Raw genomic sequence first — 22,081 nt, forward strand, 5'->3', positions numbered from 1 at the left:
TGGTCTCGATCTCCTGACCTCGTGATCCGCCCGTCTCGGCCTCCCAAAGTGCTGGGATTACAAGCTTGAACCACCACGCCCGGCCTATGATGTTTATTAAGAAGAGGTGGAGGTGCAGTGTGTAGCCCTCCTGAGTGCTCCGTGGTTTTGGCAGCGCTTGAGAGGTGAGGATGGCTGCCCTAGGTCAACCTGGCTGGTGCCAGAACAGGTTTTGCCTTGAGGGCAGACTAGGATACCTTCAAGGCAACCAGGAGTGAAGTTGTCTCCCTCTTGCTGTCATTTGGGGCCCTATACTGACCCAGACAGCCAGATCCCCACACCAATCTCTGGTAATGGGAACACCACCTCCTTGCCTCCTGGAGCTAACTCACCTGGAGAAAACAAGGGCTAGGGCTCCCAGGATACCAACAAAATCCCAAATATAAAATATTCAGGCAGTTAATTCTGGTATATAGTATGTATAAATAATCATATTTCTTAGAGATGCTTATCCACAATAAGGAAAAAACCTTACTTTTGTACAAAACCATTTTACCTACCACTACAATCTTTCTCACAATGTATTGGTAGATGTCAAACAATATAGAAGCAAGATTAGAAAAAGTGTTATCATCTTTGCTGCCCCACCAGCGAACTAAACAAACAAGAACATTTAGCATATTTTAAGAAGTGTATTAACAATTAACTGTTGTGTGTGCTTTGATCCGTTTCCTAAAATCAAACAAAAAATGAGATACGTAGTTGAGCAAGCAAGAAATCAATTTGCGCTGCTTCAAATTTCACGGTGATGGTCATCCAATTTGTGCCTCTGGATCAAACACGATCGAAATAAGTAATTTTTCTTTTTTCTTTTACAAATCTGTATACCACTCAGGTCAAATGCCTGTTTAATTTATAGAAATATAAATAACCATACAATAAGATTTTATGATCTAATCACACCGAGCCCTGGATGTTAGTCATAGGCCACTGTGCTTTCTGCCCACTGTAAATCACTCAGCACAGCGGCTGACTTATTTACCACAAACCGTTTTAACAAATGTAGTCCTGCCTTTCCCTCCATGTTAATTAATACACATAACAAAGGACAACGCTGTCCCTGGGACAACATAACCCTTTTGTTCTCTGAAGCCTCCAGGCTTCCACTGAGGCCCCTTTGTAGGTGCTTTCTCCTCGCTGATTAAAGGAGATATTTTGTGTGTTCCAGTAAGAACTGGGAGAATAATCCTGCACCTGTTGGAGGCTTAGGAAACTGGTGAGTAAACCTCTCACCTCCCTGGCTGACTCAGTTTTCTCAGCCTGGAGGACTGGCAGAGAGCTTCTCAAAACTGGACAGATGTTTCTAGAAGCTTTCCTCACGTCACCTAGAGCCACTCCCATTGTATTTCTGAGAGCTTCGTCCTAATTTTCAGTTCTTCATTTTTTTAAAGAGGCTTTGACAGTTAGATCCAACAAGTAAGTACAAAGCATCCAATTTCAGTGTGAAAAATACAGCAAAAAAAAAAAAAAAGAGGTTATTTGATTTATTTTAGATCAAACATCCAGTTATTTGGAAATATCTATTTTTGACTAAATTTTTATTCTCATCAAGATGTTTGGAATTTGTGTAGACATGGATTAAGTGCCTGCATTGTATTAATAAGACCCATTTCAAAAGGAAAAATGATATAATATCCTTGTAAATTCGGGTAAACCAAAAGATTGGCTTCTTTCTTAGCATAATCAAAACAAATTTTCCTCACCTCCCTTATAACCTCACATCCTAAAGGGAAGGGGGAGATGTCTATAAAACATCTTTCTTTTTTTTCCATAGTAATATTCTTACACGAATCTGCAGCTTTTGGACAGTGAAAAGAGAGACCCACCTGGCACACAGGAAGCCACACACGGGCAGCAGGACCACTCCAGGCCATCAAGGCCCATGGTCAGGACTCTACTCACCATATGTAGAGATGTTGCTTTCCTCCAGAAGCTCTGTCACATTACCTTCCAACCGGTCTTGGATGTCCTGGAGGATTTTGGCGTCATTCTCCTCAGACACAAAAGTGATGGACAGGCCTTTAGTGCCAAAACAACCTGCACAGGCCACTGGGTGGAGGTAGGTGTCCGAGTCTTCAGGCAGGTCATAGTTACGAAGATGTTGAATCACTCAATTCCTACAATGGTTAGGAAGTGATTGAAAGTGAATACGGGGACTTTGAGCAAACCTGCAGAGACATAGGCTTGGAGCTGCCTCAGTAAATTCCTCCAGTGAAGTGGATGGCATCATGGTGTGGACAAGAGTAGAAGAGAAGTTATCGACAGATTTGCACAGAGGCCCTCAAAGATTTTATAAATAAAGAAAAATGTCTGCAGCCAATGGTTTATGCCAAATATCTTCCCAAGCTTCCATATCCCTGTGGATGTTGCAACTGACTGCAAACAGATTGATCCACCAGGATCCACCACTGGAAATCCTTGGACTGCTGATAGTGTGACAGTCATTCCTCATGAGCCATGGCCAGGGCCAGGAAGTTCTGCTCCATGAGGAGCTGGGCCGGGGACTACAGGGCTGCACCGGCTTGATGAAGATTGCCACATGCTTCAATTCCAGCATGTCCAGGAGATCGAAAAGCTTGCAGTTCTTCTCAGTGTCCTTGAGCTTGAGGTAGTACTGCTGCGGTACGGGCAGCATGCACTCATCATCCACAAACACCTCCATGGGATCCTGCATGGACTCCCTGCACACAGGCCAGATCTCCTGGCTCAGGGTGGCACTGAACACGACTCACTGCTTCTGCCAGAACATCAGGTGGGAGGCCACCGGCATGTCCCGCCACAGGTCCAGCCACCCCAGCATCTCATCCAGCACAAAGTGCTTCACATTCTTCAGGTTGAGGCTCCTGTTCTGCACACGTGACACGATCCGACCCGGGACAGTTCGTCAACAGTTCTTCATTCTTCTTGATGAAGAGGCCTCTGAAAAACAGACACCTTGACACTGGGCATCTACTTGGAGAAGTGCTCATTCATACTCCCTGCTGATCTGGAAGGCCAGTGCCCCTGTGTGGCACGTGATCAGGACTGTCACCTGTCAGTTGACGGGCTGGATCTGCTGCCCTGTGGCCAGCACAAAGACCACCGTCTTACCCGTCCCGGACTTGGTCTGGCACAGGACGTCCATGCCCAGGGTGGCCTGGAAAAGGCACTCATGCTGCACCTCAGGAGCTCCAGCTTCAGCAGAAAGTCCCAGAAGCTACAGCTGTGGATGGAAATGTAGGAACTAGGGTGCTCCCTGGAGGAGCCTGGGGCTCTTCTTCATAATCCAAAAGCTCCTTTTCCACATCCTGTTCTGCCATGTTGCTGAGAGCAGAGAGGCAGGGCCCTGGTTCCTCGTTCTCCTCCACATGCTGCGAGGGGATGCAGTTGCCAATTATTTACATCTATTATAAGAATTACCAGCTAATGACCAGGCGCGGTGGCTCACGCCTGGAATCCCAGCACTTTGGGAGGCTGAGGCTGGTGGATCAAGAGGTCAGGAGATCGAGACCATCCTGGCTAACACGGTGAAACCCCATCTCTACTAAAAATACAAAAAACTAGCCGGGCGAGGTGGCGGCGCCTGTAGTCCCAGCTAGTTGGAGGCTGAGGCGGGAGAATGGCGGGAACCCGGGAGGCGGAGCTTGCAGTGAGCCGAGATCGCGCCACCGCACTCCAGCCTGGGCTACAGACCAAGACTCTGCCTCAAAAAAATAAATTAAAATAAAATAAAATAAAATACAGCCAAACTGAGAAGTTAGGCAGGGATGGAGCTGGCGAGACTTCTCAGAAAGCAGCCCCCATCAACAGGAACCATCCTGCAAGCCCTCCTCCTTTGACTGTGAATTGAGAGGATGAAGTTCCCAAGGTCATTGCCATACCAGTGAGTAGAGGGTGCAGAAGGAATCTTGCTACTAGCTCTGCAGGGGTTAGAGGACAAAGCTTGAACCCTGTGGCAACAACATCATACAGGGAGACTTTAAAAGACTATTTAGGTATTTTACTCTGGGGACTGGGTGTCTGCATTGGGGTGGTGCTGACGGACATAGTGAGAAGTGATCTGTTTAAAACATAAGCAAGGCAAAGAGTTAAGAGTGTTTTCTAGGCATTCTGGCCTACACAGCACTGTAAATGGTGTGAACTTGGGAATACAAGAGGAGGACCAAGAATGTAAGTAAAAAAACAAACGAAACCAAAGGTCAGTTTGGCGCAGGCTTAATCTGTGTTACCTACAGACACCTACAGAGGATGTGAGCGGATGAAACTCTGAGGCTCCACACCAAGGGCAATGGCAGAGCTGAGACGTGAGTTTGGTGCATTAATGCAATTTAAAATGATAGGTCTTCATTCAGCCTTAGGTTATAAAGCTAGAAAAGGGAAGAGAACCAAAGACTGGGTGCCACAGTGCTCTGACATTTCAAAGTCAGGAAGAAGAGTAGGAATCCACATGGGGACTGAGTCAGACACTCTGAGTGGTTTTCCTGACCTCATCATTTCCCTAAATCCTGAGTTAGATTGTGATTCTACAGAAGTCTGTGCTTGTTCACCATAGCATTTACCAAGTTGTATTACAAATATTTTACACTGGATAGTATATTCATCTTGTGAAGGAAGGAACTGTGTCTTGCTACATCTTGAAATTGACTCAGGCAATGGGTAGACTTTAAAACCACCACTTATGGAATAAAGGAAGAAAATTTAGACCCCAAAGCCTATATACATACCCTAAAATGTTACCCATTTCATAGGTAACTTGCGCTAGCAGCAGCTTCGATCCTACAACAGATGGGCTTTGAGTAGATGCTATTCTGTGAACATAGGTGGCCCTTGGTGTATCTGGAATGTGTCATTTTACCCAAGTATGCCAAGGGAAGAAAAAATCTTCGTATCTCTCTCTCTTCCCTCCTTCCAGTTTTGGAGAGCTATAGCTAGAAGTAAATCCTGTCAAGATGAAGACTAGTAATTACAACATTTCACATTTTAGGTCATTCTCCTTTATTCACAAAACATCACTATAGCCACCACCTCAGCCTCTCCACTTCCAGCAAGGAGATCTGGCCTGTGTGCAGGGAGTCCACGCAGGATCCCATGGAGGTGTTTGTGGATAATGAGACCAAGTGCACGCTGCACACACCGCAGCAGTACTACCTCAAGCTCAAGGACACCAAGAAGAACTGCAAACTTATTTCCTGGCCCACTGCACCCCAGTCCTACCTTATGCTAAGTCTCCATGTCAGAGGATGATAAATACACATGCGTATGCACATGCATATTCACCATCTGGCCCTTGTTCCCTTCCGGTGATTTATTTCTTGCATCTCCTTATTGAATTTATAAGACGATGCGTGATAATTCATTTTCTTTGTCAATTCCCTGCTTCTCATTTTGCTAATTCAATGCCACACTAACACTTCTATTAATTTGGCACTTGGAACTGATAGATTTACTGTGTGGCATTCCATCTCTAACTAAACAAAAATAAAACCGCAGACTTAGAGCTTTTTCCACTGTCAAAGTTTTGCTGCTGCTGCTGCTGCTGCTGCTGCTGCTGTTTTGGCCACTGCTATGTTGTATGAAGCTTATCCACATCCTTTAATCATAGGATGTGGATAATCGTTCTCTCAAACTGAGGTATATGGGGACATTACCTGAAGTTTTTCCCCCTTGTGGAGGCATTGTAAATATTCCTGAAGTGAAGACTGATGTGGTTAAAGAAGTCATCTTCCTTATAAACCATAGGGTTCACCTGAGTCATAAGGCAACCTGCTCTTCTATAGCAAATACTTGCTTGCTGCAAAGGCCTGGACGAGGATTCTCGACAGTGATCACCTGCACCTTGTCCCTGATATGCACATATGTAGATGACATCTTTGGAGACAATTAACTCTGTAAAATTTTAGGACAGTTGCCTACAAATCTGAATAACATCTGCAGTTATATCAGGGAGGATAAAATTAGCAGAGTGATCAATACTTATCCTTCAGGATGTAAACTAACAGCTGGATTCAAAAACGAAGTCCCACAATCAAATGTCATCAGTGATCTGTTGCAAAGTGAGTGGTTGGCCACCAGTAAAACTCCCAGCCCAGGCCTTTGTTGTAAACAAACATTGGCCACCCATGAGCAGATCCTCCTTTTCACCCAGGCACACTCTGTGATTTCTAAAGACATTTGCAAGGTTTGCAATCCAGAAGCCCATTTAAACATCAGGTATCTATCGGGGTTTGGAGAGAAGTGCGTCACCAATTCAAATGCCAACCAGCCTAATGGATGCTGGGAACATGCCCCAGGGTAACCACTGCCAGGGCGACTGATCTATCTGAAGTTCAATTAAAGAAAAATGCTTGTCCTCACTTCCAAGTTTTGAAAACAGTTGGGCATTTTTGAACATTTTGAACTCTCTTTCTCCCCTGTAACCACTTCTTTTCTGCCCTGAAATCTGTAGTGGGAAAGAAACGTATTTAGTAATTTAAGCTCTCATCTTAAGAAAAGTTCAAAGTAGGTGTGGAGTAAATGTTGTGAGAAGGAAACCTGAACCTCGAGTTAGTGTAATAAGCCCAAGTCCCAGACATATCAAGAAAGTTAGCAATGCCAGAAATAAACACAGCCGAGCATAAATCAACAGAGACTGTGGATGGAAATTTCACTGCGGGTATCACTGGGAACAGGAATAAAACAAGCAGATGGTAATATTGGAGAGAAAAGGGGAAACATAAGAAGAAAACATAAAAAGTGGAAATATTTGACTTTTTCATAAAGTAAAAGAAATTTTAATTTTTTTTCTACTTAGCAAGTTCTGAGTAAGAATTAAGCATCATGATGAAAATAAATAACATTCAAGAAAAGGATTATAAAAAGGCACAGAAGAACTTTCACATTTAAAATGGAGTCCAGGCAATTCTAGAAACCAGATCCATTTGTATTTGCTAGATTAAGCCAGTATTACCCAATGATAGTAGCAAAACTGCTTATATCAAAATCCAACTTAGCTTTGAGGAAATACAAATCAGTCTACAGACATGTTAAGTTTCAACAAATCCAGTAAATCAGAAATACAGTGTAAAAACTTAAAAATAAGATTTTTCAAAAGTCATGCTCTTTGGCCGGGCGTGGTGGCTCATGCCTGTAATCCCAGCACTTTGGGAGGCCGAGGCAGGCAGATCACGAGGTCAGGAAGTCAAGACCATCCTGGCTAACATGGTGAAACCCCGTCTCTACTGAAAATACAAAAGTTTAGCCAGGCGTGGTGGCGGGCGCCTGTAGTCCCAGCTACTTGGAAGGCTGAGGCAGGAGAATGGGTGAACCCAGGAGGTGGGGCTTGCAGTGAGCCGAGATGGGGCCACTGCACTCCAGCCTGGGTGACAGAGCCAGACTCTGTCTCAAAAAAAAAAAAAAAAAAAAAAAAACTTTATCGATAATTGAAAATACGTGTTACCTAAATTGGCATGTTTTCCAAAAGCAACAAACTGGGCAATGCTTTTGTTTATTTATTAATTATTTCAATAGCATGTACTGTGTGTGCACCACACTCTTGGCAGACTGCTGGGTGCCAACACACAAAGATGCACAGCACATGGTCCTGTCCTCAAGGGATCTGGGCTAGTCGGTTGTTAAATTACTCTGGTCACATAAGTATCTTCAGATTTACACCAAGACATTTCACATGGAAATCCATAATCGATTCCATTTCAAATGCGAAACCATCTCATGCATTTATACTTAAACATGTTTTCCTCGGAGACCTCCCTCCCTGACCTTCTGAATTGGCTTAATTCCATTCATGAGTTCCCGTGGAAGTGCACGAGGCACTTCCTTGTGCTTCCTCCACCAAATTACTCAGGGTACTCTAGGGCAGTTTTCCCTACTCTTTACTCGCTACTGTCTTCATTACGGTCCCCCAAGGAATTAGTAAGTAACTTATGAATGAATGATTACATGATAGAAGAGCTGAATAAATAAATGAACTGATCATTAAACTGAACTGTGCCTGAACAACTGGACAAAATAAGTGAGCCTATTTGCCTGGCCCTATTTTGTTATATTTTCTCTGAAATTATGAATGCTAGTTTGGACTATAAATTCCTTTTTAATTGGAATGACAGGTTCAAATTTCTCTGCTTCTCTCTTGCATTTTACTGGATAATCCACGGGTCATAGGTTTTTAGGCTGATTTAATTCCTACAGCACTCTTAGAAAATGAAGTGCACAGCTTTTACAATGACAATTACTGTTTTAAAAATTGCTTACAACACATAATTAGACAGGTCAATGTGGTATAAGCACAATGCAGATATTTTAAATGTGTAATAGTGCCATCAGAAGTACTGATAAAAGATTACTTTGTTCTCACATATGTGAACAAGTTTATACATCTTGAATACTTCTTGCAGGTTTATTATGAAAATATTTTCTATCTTGAACAATGGATTCATTGTCAGAAATCTGATATGTTCAGCAACAGAAAGAACCTTGCTTTTCAGATGGAGGTGGATTTTCTGTACAGGATTAGTTCAAACTAGTTCTTATAAAAACACACAAGAAAGGATAAGACACATTCTTCCATAATATTGCAGGAAAGTGAGTTCAGAATTTATAGATTACCTCATAGTTTTATTAATATACTATAATTAACTGAGCTTCTCTGTTTAAATTACTAATTGGGGGATTCCTATCACAAACTTGAGCTACTTTTCCTCTCAAGAATGTGCACTTCTAAACTTGTTGTAACATTCTGGTCTCATTAAGTTACCAATTCATCTGCTATGTACAGCTGTCTTCACAGTCTCTTCCTTGGTAAGAATTGCAGCCAACAGAAGCATTTTCTATGTTTTACAATTACTGACTACTACAAGGGAGACCAACGAAGCTGACAATAGCTCAACTCCATGACTGCCTGGACTTAGTAATTGTAAGGTGTGTTTGACAAAATGTAGACATAAATAGGGTTAATGGAATGAGGTGTGTTTCAGAAGTAGAAAACCCTGCTAACATCAGTTATAGCTTCTCTTTTAAACCTAACTATGTAAAAGAATATTTTTGATTCATTTTACAGTTACTTTTAATGCATCCAGTCTTCTGGTTTTTCACCTTGGTTAAACTCTCATTAAATTGAGTGGTTTTATCTTTAAGGTAGGGGTTTATTTCTATGTTTCAAAAACTGCTTTCAAACAAGAGAAACATAAGCACAGATATTTTAAATATCTAATGTGCTATCATGACTACCGATAAAAGAGCTGTGTTGAAAAATAAAAACAAAACACAAAATCTTGTTTTTACTCAAGAGTTTAACAATAAGTTCACTGGTCTGGGGACAATAAAATGTATTTATCTGTTAGCAATTGACTCAAGAATTGAAGCAGAATATTAAGCTGAGTAGCAAGGTTATTGTTAGGAGTTCATTTATGAAGCCTCCACACTGGTAAATAAGGAAAGATAAAGAGCACTCTCATACTCGAGAAATGTATAGCTATATTCTCCCTCAAGAGATTTTGAAATCATGTTACATTTGGGGAAGTCTTGGTTTTAGACAGCCAAGATTTTATTCCATCAAGTTTCTAAACACTCTTTACCTCTATGGAATCATCAACATAAGAGAAATAACAGAAGGTGGACCAAGGACAATATTGTTCTTAACTGCATGTTTAAGAAAGCCCAAGCCTCAAGTGACCAAAAATACTCCTGCATCTTGCTTTATAATGCAATAATAATCAAGCTCAATTCGGATACACAAGTTACAATGTGTAGTTCACCACTGGACACCAGGCACCTGGGAAATGGGGTCCAAAAGAGGCACATCTTAGCGGCCCCTTGGTGCACAAACAGTGGCCCCTTAGTGGTCTACTAGCCTCTCATTGGTATCTTTAGCTTCTGCACTATCTAGAAATGCTTGAGGATCCTAAATGCAAAATTAAAAGATTCTGGTGTTTCCTCAACTCTTAATTTGAATTTAGAATTAGAATTCTAAGTTCTAATTAGTTTAGCAGTTGTGTTCCCTCATACTGGAGTTCTCTCTATCCTTCCAGACCTTTTCTCCAAAGCAGTATCTCTGTGGGTGTTCCACATTACAAAGTTTGGGATAAATCAGTGGACGGGTAAAAGCAATCCCTTTGTCCTGTGTACTAAGGTAAGGTGGATAGCACCACACTTCTGACTATGGGGAGACATCTGAGCCACCATTCCCAGCCTTCGCTATTTTCTAATGGAATTGTTTCTATTTTTGCTGTTCAGTTTTGAGATTTCTGTATATGTTATAGACACCTGTCCTTTGTCAGATTTTTAGTTTGCAAATTTTTTCTCCCAAATCTGTAACTTGTCTTTTCACCCTCTTAAAGGATCCTTTGCAAAGCAAAACTTTTTGATTTTAACGAAGACTAGTTTGTCAGTTTTTCCTCCAAGAATTCTTTCCTCACTTTAGGTCTCAAAGATTTTCTCCTATTTTTTTCTAAAAGTTTCAAATGAAATGATTAGTTAGAGCTAATTTTTCGTACGAGGTGTGAAGTTTGGGTCTGGAATGTTTGATTGTCCCAGCGTCATTTGATGAAAGACTATCTTTCCTCCAATGAAGTGCTTTTGCATCTTTGTCGCAGACCGGTCAGGCATGTCTGTGTAGATCCTTCTGAGGTCTCTCCTCTGTTCCATTAGTCTATGTGTCTAACTCTGCCAATACCACACAGTCTTGATTACGCTCATTGAATAATGAATTTCGAGACCAGGCAGCCTTATGCCTTTTATTTTTCTCTTTCAAAATTGCTTGAGCCCTTCTAGCTCCTCTGCCTTTCCACCACACACCTATTAAAACGCCGAAAATAAAATGTGACATTGCCAAACACTGGTGAGGATGCAGAGAAAATGGGTCATGCAGACATTGCTAGCGGGGAAGTAGAATGGGACAGTCACTCGGGCGAACAATTCGGCAGCTTCTTAAATTAACTCAACGTGTGACTACCATACCAAAACTCCAGAGAGGGATTGTGTAGAATAATATCAAAACCATTGTGGCTATCACACTCTCATTTCAGAAAAAGGATATTTATATCGGCTTATCTCAAGAAGAGTTCTTATGTACATTCCTGAGCCTACTTTACATCTGAGTTCTGCATTCAGCCAGACTGTCAGAGAGGCTGCGCTCGCCCCTCCTGCCATTGATCCTCAGTCCGGTGTGGACTGTAACTGTGCTAGCGAGCACAGGGTTTCCTCTGTTCAGTGAGGCTCTGCTGATGCTCTGACAATTCTTTTTGCAGAGGTTGCGTGTCCTGCCACACTGCACCCTTCAGGAAAACATGTCCTTAATGTTTGTTTCCAAGCTGTTATTCTTCTGCTGTCTTGTACAAATCATTTCTTTTTCGATGCTTCTACTACTCAACTGTGTTATCATCTCCCTCCCCTTGCTTCTGGGAGCAACCAGTCTCCTGGCTACGTCTTTCATTCATCAAATACATGGCCACCCGGGTCATGGCCTCCCCTCCCTTCCGCTCCAGGCTTTGTGAGTGGCTTGAGCCTCTTGGCCTTGTGTTCACCCTACTCATGCAAACCATGGCCTGGTCTGGCTCTGGCCATCACCCTGATTGTCCAACTCCACCAAAGTCCCTGTGGCCACAGTTTCTTTTCCCTCCCACTTTCTCTCTGTTCCTCCCTTCTGCATTTTCACACCAATTCTGACTATGTGAAATCTTCCATCTCTCAATGACTCCGTAAGCCTCTGCCTTGCTCCCATGTGTTTACTATATTCACTGTTTTTCCTATTCAGCTCTAACTCCAAGTCTTACTACTTCAACCATACGCATGCCAATACCCAAATCCTGTAGCCATTGTCCGTCTCTTTTCCCTCCACATGGTGAATCCCTATTTTGGGAGCAGTTCAGCTGTACCTCTTCCCTGCACACACTTGGTATGGGAGCGTGATTGGAGAAAAATCACACAAACACACAGGAAGATATTTTTCAGATCCACAGTTCTATTCCTCCCCTGGGCCCTTGATTCCATTTGGAATTCCTAGTCATCATTTCCTCCCATGCTCAAGGGAAACTCTCCACACCTATAAGCCTCTGACCATTCCTCTTCCCATATCATTCCCACAAATGGCCTTACCTCTTCACAGAGAAAACAGAAGCGAGATGGAAACCATTGCAGCTTCCTATTTGTAAATTAACAAACAGACTTGGCCCACACCAGTGCTGTCTTGCTTTGTTCCTCCAAAAATGCAGGAGATGAGCCTTCTAAACACGACTCCTCTACCTGCTCTGCATTAGACTCTCCTGCCTCCTTCAGGACTCTCCCTCTACCAAGTATTTCCTCCACTGCCTCTGGATTTTCACCTCTCCCTCTCCACTCACCACGTCCTGTGCACATGTTAGTATGTTGTATGCTTCTGTCGTCTTGAAAAACAAAAACAAACTTTTCTTTGGCCCAACATTCCCCTCCCACCATTGGCCTATCTCTGTCCTTTCCTTCACAGCCAAGCCCATTTAAATGCATTCTACAGTTGCTCTCTCCTCCTATTACATTCACACCTCCAGCTGACTCCTCGATCTGATGCAGTTTTGCTTTCGTTTCCAGTGCTCCACTAAAACAGCTATTCCTCAAAGTTCCCACATACCTTTTAAATGCTAATCTAATGACATAATCATTCACTGCATGGCTTAGCCATCTCTGAAGACTGTTGACCAGGCCTTCCTCAGAGAACAGTTCTCTTCTCTTGGCGTCCATGGTACCATGCTCTCTTGGCTGTCTTCTTTCCATGGTGAGTGTCATTACCGGTTACCTTACAGGTTCTCTTCCTCTGCCAACCCCTGAAATGTCAGTGTTCTCAAGTTTCCCACTGTAGGTGCTCTGCTCGTCTCCCTCTGTTCCAGGGCAATATGTGCACCACAATTCACCTACTTTCCAAGACACAAACCAAGTACTGTCATATCCCTTCTGTCTTCTGCACCAAGGCTGGCTTCACAAGCACGTGACCCATGGAGTCACACAGGGACAACCCTTGCTTAGAAAGCCCTTGTGCCTCATTTAATGCTTGGCTATTGCCATTTTGAACTTTTAATTTTTTTTTAGAGAGAGAGAGATTGACTTTTGTATTTTTTATCCTTGTGGGTACCTAGGAGGTATATATATATTATGGGGTACATAAGATCTTTTGATAGAGGCATGCAATGTATAATAATCACATCATGGAGAATGGGCTACCCCTCCCCTCAAGCGTTTATCCTTTGTATTACAAACAATCCAATTACACTCTTCTAGTTATTTTCAAATTTGCAATTAAATTATTATTGACTATAGTCACCCTATTATGCTATCAAATCACAGGCTTTATTCATTCCTTCTATTTTTTTGTACCCTAAACTTTTAAATTCTTCAACAAGGGGCCTCACATTTTTATTTTGGCACTAAGCCCTGCAACTTATGTACCCAAGCTTGCCTACAGGCTATGGATTCAACGTCATTCTCCTTGCCTACTACCCCTCTGGCCATCTCCATCCATTGCTAAGACGGCTATAGCAGTGTTTTACCTGGGCCCCTGTTTCTACTGTTACTTCCTTCCAATGTGATCCCAAGAAATAAAATAGGTGCAGGAAAATTTAAAGCTATGTGTAAGATTAGTATATAAAAGACAAACCATGGAATCTTTTAAATTTTTTTCAGGCTAGATATTTGGTTGTGAGTTTTCTTGTAACCAATGCAAAATAAATAACTCTATTTTCCACTTTTTGACTGTTATATAGTATCACATCTTATAGATACACTAAAATATGTTCTCTAAATTATAGACATTTAGGTGTTTTCCAATATTTGCCATTGCAGATAATGCTACAGTAAATGTAGATAGGTATGTAGGTATGTAGGTAGGTAGGTAGGTAGGTAGATAGATAATCTCCCTGTGTACTACGTATGTACTACATATTCTTTTACAACTATATGTATATTATATAATTATATATATGCATTTTCAATTATATGTATTGAAAATACATTGTTCTAGATATTTGTCTTTGCACTTTGTTTATAGTATCTTTGGTTGTACACAATTTTAATAACTTATTCTTGTAAAATATATTAATTTTTTCTTTTAGGTGTTTGCTTTTGTGTCTTAATATAACAAAACAAACAAACACAAAAAAAAAAAAACAGTGAAAAAATAACTTTTCCTAATCCAAGGTCATAGAAATGTAATTCTACACTATCATCTAAATATTTGAAGATTTGCTTTTCTTACTTAAACTTTAACCATATAGAATTAATTTTATAAGGTCCTAATATAAGCTCTTATTTATTGACTAGTCCATTATTCCCTGAATGATTAATAGTGTCACCAGTATTACATATTATGCTCACAAATTTATATGGCTTCTGATCCTCTCCTTATCAATTTTCTATCCCTGGAAAATATTATTTTAATTACCACTTATGCTTTTAGCATTATAAAAACTATTAGATATGGTAAGGTGACTTCATCTTCTCTATTTATTTTCTCCTTTTCCTCCTCTTTTATCTTATTTAGAATTCTCTTGGATATTTTTCTCTTCCATGTGAAGTAGGGTCACCTTTTATTTTCAAATGCCCATTACTAACTGGAGTAGAATGACATTGAATCTTTAAATTAATCTGAGTACAGTTGACATTTTTGTATTTGCTTTTCCCATTTAGCAAAAGGTTGTACAACTCCATTTATTCTGATTTTCTTTGTCCTTTTTATAAACTTTGTATAGTTTTTTTCCTAAAAAGATCTTGAACAACTTATGTTAAATGTATTCCCAATATCATATAGGGTTTTTGTTAATATGAATATCTATTGTTTTACTATATTATTTTTCTCCATCTTACAAAAATTCTCTACTATTTTCAAATACCAAACGTTTTGCATCTTCCTTTCCAATTCAAATGTCTTAGATCTGATTAAAACCTCTAGAGCAATACTAAGTGCTAGAGATGATTCCTAAGTAGAATGAGAATGAATCTAATTTTTTACCACAAAATAGCTACTTTTAATAGACATTAAAGTTAAAAAAAACTTTCCACTTTGCTAAGGATTATTACCATAAATATGAGCCAAATTTTGGAATGCTTTTTCTGCATTTATTGTGCTGAGCATATTGTCGTTCACCCTACTAAAGTGAATAATCTCAAGGATATGTTTTCTACTGCTATACCAATTTTGCATTCCTGTGATAACTTTCACCTGCCCATGCTGTATTTCCTTTAACTACTACATTACTATTCTTTTCTGTGTTTCTGATGAGTTTTTTAAAACATATTCATAAGTAAAATTGATCTACATTTTAATTTTCCTTGTCTAAAGTTAATAGAATTGCATTCACTTTATAAAATAGATTGCATTATTATTTTTTTGCTATGTTCTCTGAATAATTTGCCTTAATGTTTTGTTAGAAGTTACCTGTAAAAATATCTAGTCTTGTCATCTGGAGGAATTGAATGAGAGACTAGAATAAAAATTTATTTGCTTTAAAAGTTGTTGGTTTAAGTTTTTCTTTTTAAAAAAATAGCTTTTTCTTAAGATAATGCATGGAAGGTATGTTTTTCTACATATCTCTTATTTCATTGGTAGTTTCAAGTGTTTCTTGTTTTAAAACATCTCTCTGCTCATTATAGTTATGCCTACTTTATAATTCTCACCACTGTTCATTTGTTCATTTCCTGTTACTGATTTCCTCCTGCTCATTCTGTTCATAGGATAGTTTATTCAACCTCTCAGAGAAAAATTTGAGCTTTTCTCTACGATAAATATGTATTAATTATATATTTTTATAATTTATATAAATTTTATAATTATATAATTTATAATTATATAATTTTATTATTATATGATAATATTTATAATTATATATTTATATTTATAGTTAAACAATTTATAATTTTATAATTTATATAAATATGTATTGATTATATATTTTGCTAACAAAGTATGACAATATTCAATATCTCTAACCTTCTGCCAAAACTACAAGGATCTTGGAGGGGAGTTTTTTGTTTGTTTCTCAGACGAGTCTTATTCTTTCGCCCAGGCTGGAGTGCAGTGGTGCGGCCACCTTCAGGACTCACTGCAGCCTCTGCCTCCTGCGCTCACAGCTCACAGCAGCCTTGAACTCCTAGGCTCAAGCGGTCCTCCCACCCCAGCCTCTCAAGTAACTGGGACCACAGATGGCGTGCCACCACACCCAGCTAAGTTTTTGTATTTGTGGTAGAGACAGGGTTTTGCCCACATTGCCTAGGCTAGTCTCAAACTCCTGAGCTCAAGTGATCCACCTGCCTCTGCCTCCCAAAGTCCTAGAATTACAGATGCGAGCCGCCATTACAGATGCGAGCCGCCATTACAGATGCGAGCCGCCATTACAGATGCGAGCCGCCATTACAGATGCGAGCCGCCATTACAGATGCGAGCCGCCATTACAGATGCGAGCCACCACGCCCAGCCAGGATCTTGGTGTATTTCAACTTTGCTCTTTGTCTTTCAATGTCTTCTCATTTTTATGTGAAACATTATTATTTTCATGATCACAAATTAATTAAATTTGGTAAAAATTTTAAAAATCCTTTTTCAGTTCACTTTCTTCTCTGGCATGGAACAGACATTCAATCCAAAATCTTCTTTCTGTGTTTATTTGCTTTTTACTGAAGTTTACCTTTTGTAGTACTTTTAGCGAGAATCTGTGGTTTGGAAATTCTATTGGCCTTACATGTCTGAATACATATTTATTTTGTGTTCTTTGTTGAATGATAATATGGCTGAGTATGGACTGGAGCTTGGCATTTTTTGTCCCTCAGTAACCTGAAAGGTATTGTCACTCCACTTCCTAGATTATTGCCCTAGATCGTTGATGTTGAGAAGTCTATTAGAACAATTGCTATTCTCGTATAGGTTAAAAAAAAAAAAAAAAAAAAAAAAAAAGGAATTACAGGCGCCCGCCACCACGTCCAGCTAATATTTGTATTTTTAGTAGAGACAGGCTTTTACCATGTTGGCCAGGCTGGTCTCAAACTCCTGACCTCAGGTGATCTGCCCACCTCAGCCTCCCAAAGCGCTGGGATTACAGGCCTGAGCCACCATGCCCAGCCCCCTTTCTCAATTTTTTTCGTCTTTTTTTTTTTTGAGACTGGAGTCTCACTCTGTCGCCCAGGCTGGAGTGCAGTGGCACTATCTCAGCTCACTGCAAGCTCCGCCTCCCGGTTCACGCCATTCTTCTGCCTCAGCCTCCCGGGTAGCTGGGACTACAGGCACACACCACCACACCTGGGTAATTTTTTGTATTTTTAGTAGAGACAGATTTTCACCGTGTTAGCCAGGATGGTCTCAATCTCCTGACCTCGTGATCTGCCTTCCTCAGCCTCTCAAAGTGTTGGGATTACAGGCGTGAGCCACTGTGCCCAGCCCAATTTTTTAACAGAAAATAACTTACATGAAGACAACCAACATTCACCATAAAATATACTCATGCAGTTTCTTAGAAGTGGCACAAAAAGGATGATCCCATGAAACACAAGTTACCAGTGCAAAACTATAAATGCCACGTCTATTAGCAAACTCCAGTTCTATTCTTCCCAACGTTTGATCTGAGTGAAAGAAACCATCCCTGAACTCGTGAGACGAAGAATCACACTCGAAATGTTTTTAATAAACTTTCCAGAGGTATCTTGTAATGTTTCATTTTGAATTCTTATGTCCCTTGACCCACATTCACTCTACTAAGATATTGTCACTCTACTAAGATATTGTCACTCTACATTTCTATAACTCAAATTTAATTTCAGTATCATATCACATGATTTATATTCATTACATTAATAGTCTGTCTTCTTAAATTTATCTGTAGGTCACTATAAAATCTATCTCATCACCTTAGTTCCTATTTTTGGCTAAAGTGGCTCATTCTGAATATGTTCATCCTTTTGATCAGCTAATGCCCTTTAAAGTTCTATTTAATAATTCAATGCATCAAGCATCCCTTAAGTTTCTAGGATGAGCAAAAATATATGATAATGACTGCACTAACTTCTTCATCTCCTTAAAAGCTAAGACAAAATGTCATGCACATACAGAGTGAACTTATCATAACATAAAATGAATGCTTTGCTTTGCATTTTTTGCTCTGTTGTGCATAAATTCTGCAGATTCCAAGAGGAGGTATCATGGTGGTAAACTGAAATGGCAGTCCCCACTGGCATTTCCTTTTCCTTTGTATACACAGTAGGCAGATGTCATGATTAGACCTGACAGCTTGAATTTTGAACTCTAAAGGGAAAAGCCAAAAGACAAGGAGTCAGTGAGGTGGAAAGGAGAAATGGAGCTAAGGGAACATGGGAAGAGGCAGGGCCTGTGTGGGATGAGTTGGACTAGCTCCAGTAACTACTGTCAGGGCTTGGGTCCAAGGAAATCTGGCAATGTTCTTTCTCCATATCTGGCCTCCTATTGAATTGAAGAGACATGAACAATACTGTGTGCATTGCTATATTAAAATCTCAGGAGTGTGTGTTTACTCTTTGTTTGTTTGTTTTAATGACAATAATTGGGATTACCTAGAATGTTAAGTTCTGGGACACAAGATTTATACCAAGGGGAGACTGAGATTCAGAAGCTATATGCCACATTTTCACTTGGCCCTCGTATGAGCTGCAGATAGCTTCTGCTGGAATATGGATATAGTAAATACATATTTGTGTGTGTTTGTGTGTGTGTGTGTGTGTGTGTGTACCTAACCCTACACACACAGACAGAGAGGGAGATAGTTTTGAAAGCCATATGTTTTCCGAATTTAGAACATTTCTAGAGTTGGAATACATCAAGCCTCAAAGTTTATAAAAATGTTTAAAATGCAAATCAAAACTATAATGTGATACTGCCTTACTCCTGCAAGAATGGCCATAATTAAAAAAAGTAGTAGATGTTGGCATGGATGTGGTGATTAGGAAACCAAATTTCCTAATGGTGGGAATGTGAACTAGTACAACCACTATGGAAAACAATGTGGAGATTCCTTAAATCACTAAAAGTAGAACTACAATTTGTTCAACAATCCCACTGGTGGGTATCTACCCAGAGGAAAAGAAGTGATTATATGAAAAAGATACTTGTACATGCATGTTTATAGCAGCACAATTCGCATTGCGAAAATATGGAACCAGCCCAAATGCCCATCAATCAACAAGCAGATAAAGAAATTGTGGTATATATATATATGTATATTTCTGTGTATACACACACACACACACAAAATAGAATACTACTCAGCCATAAAAATGAATGAATTAATGGCATTCGCAGCAACCTGGATGGAACTGGAGAATATTACTCTAAGTGAAGTAACTCAGGAATAGAAAACCAAACATTGTGTGTTCTCACTCATAAGTGGGAGCTAAGCTATGAGGATGCAAAGGCATAAGAATGATACAATGGTCTTTGGAGACTTGGGGGAAAGGGTGGGAGAGGGGTGAGGGATAAAAGACTACAAATTGGGTTCAGTGTATGCTGCTCAGGTAATGGGTGCACCAAAATCTCACAAATCACCACTAAAGAACAGACTTATGCAACCAAATACCACCTGTTCCCAAAAACCTATGGAAATAAAAATTTCTAAAAAGTCAAAACAAAATTACCTAGTAAGGGTTCGTATAAAAATGTAATTTAAAATCCACAAGAAATAAGCAATTTTTAAAGTTGAACTGTTAGAAAATCTTTAAGTCAATATAAATATATCATAGGACCATATGTTTTTATTAAGTAGATGTCAAGATGTCATTTTCAGTCATTAGAAAACATCTGGATTTATCTAATAGGATAAGTTAATACAATAAATCAGACTATATACAACCAATATAGTTTAATTGATTTTAATTGCCAATTATTGCAGTGGAATCACTAGTTGCATTGGACACTCATTTCAGTAAATATATTTATAAGAAATACAATAATTTTTAAATGGACTTTTGTTTGTTAGCAGTGAATATTTTGATATACAGGTGGGCTGTGGTAAATTCAGACATCAGGACTGGAATCTTCAGAAACCAAAGAAAGTGAATTAAAGAGATTCCTCATGCTGTCAGCCTCCTACTGCTATGCTTTTCTCTTCCTAGTTTATATTTATGTGCATGTGCAAAATACTCCTCTTGATGGCAAGTATCTATGACATTGATTAGATAATTTTAAAATAAAGTGAATTTAACCCATTTATTATCTTCACAACTCTGAATGTTACATACAGGGCTGGTGCCCAGTCATTTATAGCCAGCCATTTATAGTCATTCACAGCACTGAATGACTATGGCAGCAATGAATGGATTTTCACACCACCATCACCATCCATCACTGCAACCCCAACCATCGCTGCACCACCAGTCACAACACATCATCACACCATTACAGCACTACCAACCGTAACAGCATTTCCATACAGCTGGAACATCACAACACCATCAGAATATAGCCATATCATCAAGAATTTTTTTTTTGTTTTTTGGGGTTTTTTTTGAGGCGGAGTCTCACTCTGTTGCCCAGCCTGGAGTGCAGTGGTGCGATCTCGGCTCACTGCAAGCTCCACCTCCCGGGTTCACGCCATTCTCCTGCCTCAGCCTTCTGAGTAGCTGGGACTACAGGCGCCCACCACCACACCCAGCTAATTTTTTGTATTTTCAGTAGAGAGGGGGTTTCACCATGTTAGCCAGGATAGTCTCGATCTGCTGACCTCGTGATCCGCCCTCCTCAGCCTCCCAAAGTGCTGGGGTTACAAGCGTGAGCCACCACGCCAGGCCCCATCAAGAAGTTTTTAATAGAAAAAGGATAACTGTAAAAAATATATTTTAAGAATAGACCATAACAGGAAATATGTATGAAAAAAATATGCATTTTTCCTAAGAGTTTGGGTTAAGACAAATGATCTACTATTCTCTAAGAAGTTGTAATAGAAATTATGGTCTGATAGTTTAGATTTCGTCAATCCTTTAAAAAGGATTAATAGGAATGGAATATGCAAAAGAGAAGATCAGCAAGAGAACATGTGAAATAATTAGAATACATCATTGAAAGAGGAAAATAGACTCACAAGAAAGGCAGAATCTCACTAACAGTGAAGTATTACCCAGTTCCTAGTTTTATCAATCTGAGGCCCTGACATGCCTCTCTTTACAATCCAGCCATTGCTGCTAAATCCATCCAGTCTATCAGACCACCGGTCAGCATGCGCTACATGAGTGGCTTTGTATTCACATCACTTCCTGAAGTGAGTCACTTTCAATGAGTTATTCTAGAACCTGCTGAAGTATTTTCCTCAAGTTTGATCCAGCCGTTGAGCCCTAACAGATCCTAAGACGAAGTCTGTTAGTGATACCACAACTACCCTGGAGCTGAATCGTGCAGGAAATTCTAGGCCTTCATCTAGACATTGTAAGCTAGATTTCATTTCCAACAAGTGAAATTTCAGAATTTGATCATTGTAAATATTGGTTTGCATCAGGAATTAGATGTCCATCATTTATGAATTATATTTGTCATCAGGAATCTGAGTAAAAAATCAACTAATCTAGGGTTATGGCTATGATACTGATTTTAATCTCTAATAGAAGTATATTTAAAGAAACCAAGACACTATCACAAAATTTAAAATCTTATATATATATATAGTATTCGAACTGCTAGAAAAATAAAAAATAATTAAACTAGCCAGGTGCGGTGGCTCATGCCTGTAATCCCAGCACTTTGGGAGGCCAAGGCAGGCAAATCACTTGAGGTCAGGAGTTCAAGACCAGCCCAGACAGCATGATGAAACACTGTCACTACTGAAAATACAAAAAAAAAAAAAAAATTAGCTGGGCATTGTGGCGGGCACGGTGATGGGCACTTGTAATCCCAGCTACTTAGGGGGCTGAGGCAAGAGAAATCCTCGAACCTGGGAGGCGGAGGTTGCAGTGAGCCAAGATCGCACCACTGTACTCCAGCCTGGGTAACAGAGTGAGACTCTGTCTCAAAAAATATAATAATAATTAAACCACTACCATATTGAACAAACTCCTTGAATTATTCTCTTTGAAATGCTGATTTCATTAGAGTAAAAAAATACTA

General features: G+C 39.9%; 1 pseudogene; it reads right to left on the reverse strand.

The window, feature by feature from the left end:
* The window catches only part of LOC104682616, a 63,670-nt pseudogene extending 60,052 nt beyond the window's left edge, over positions 1-3,618 (reverse strand).
* Between the last annotated feature and the right edge of the window lie 18,463 nt (positions 3,619-22,081).

The sequence above is a fragment of the Rhinopithecus roxellana genome, chromosome 18 (genome assembly GCF_007565055.1).
Source record: "Rhinopithecus roxellana isolate Shanxi Qingling chromosome 18, ASM756505v1, whole genome shotgun sequence".
Taxonomy (NCBI): Eukaryota; Metazoa; Chordata; class Mammalia; order Primates; family Cercopithecidae; genus Rhinopithecus; species Rhinopithecus roxellana.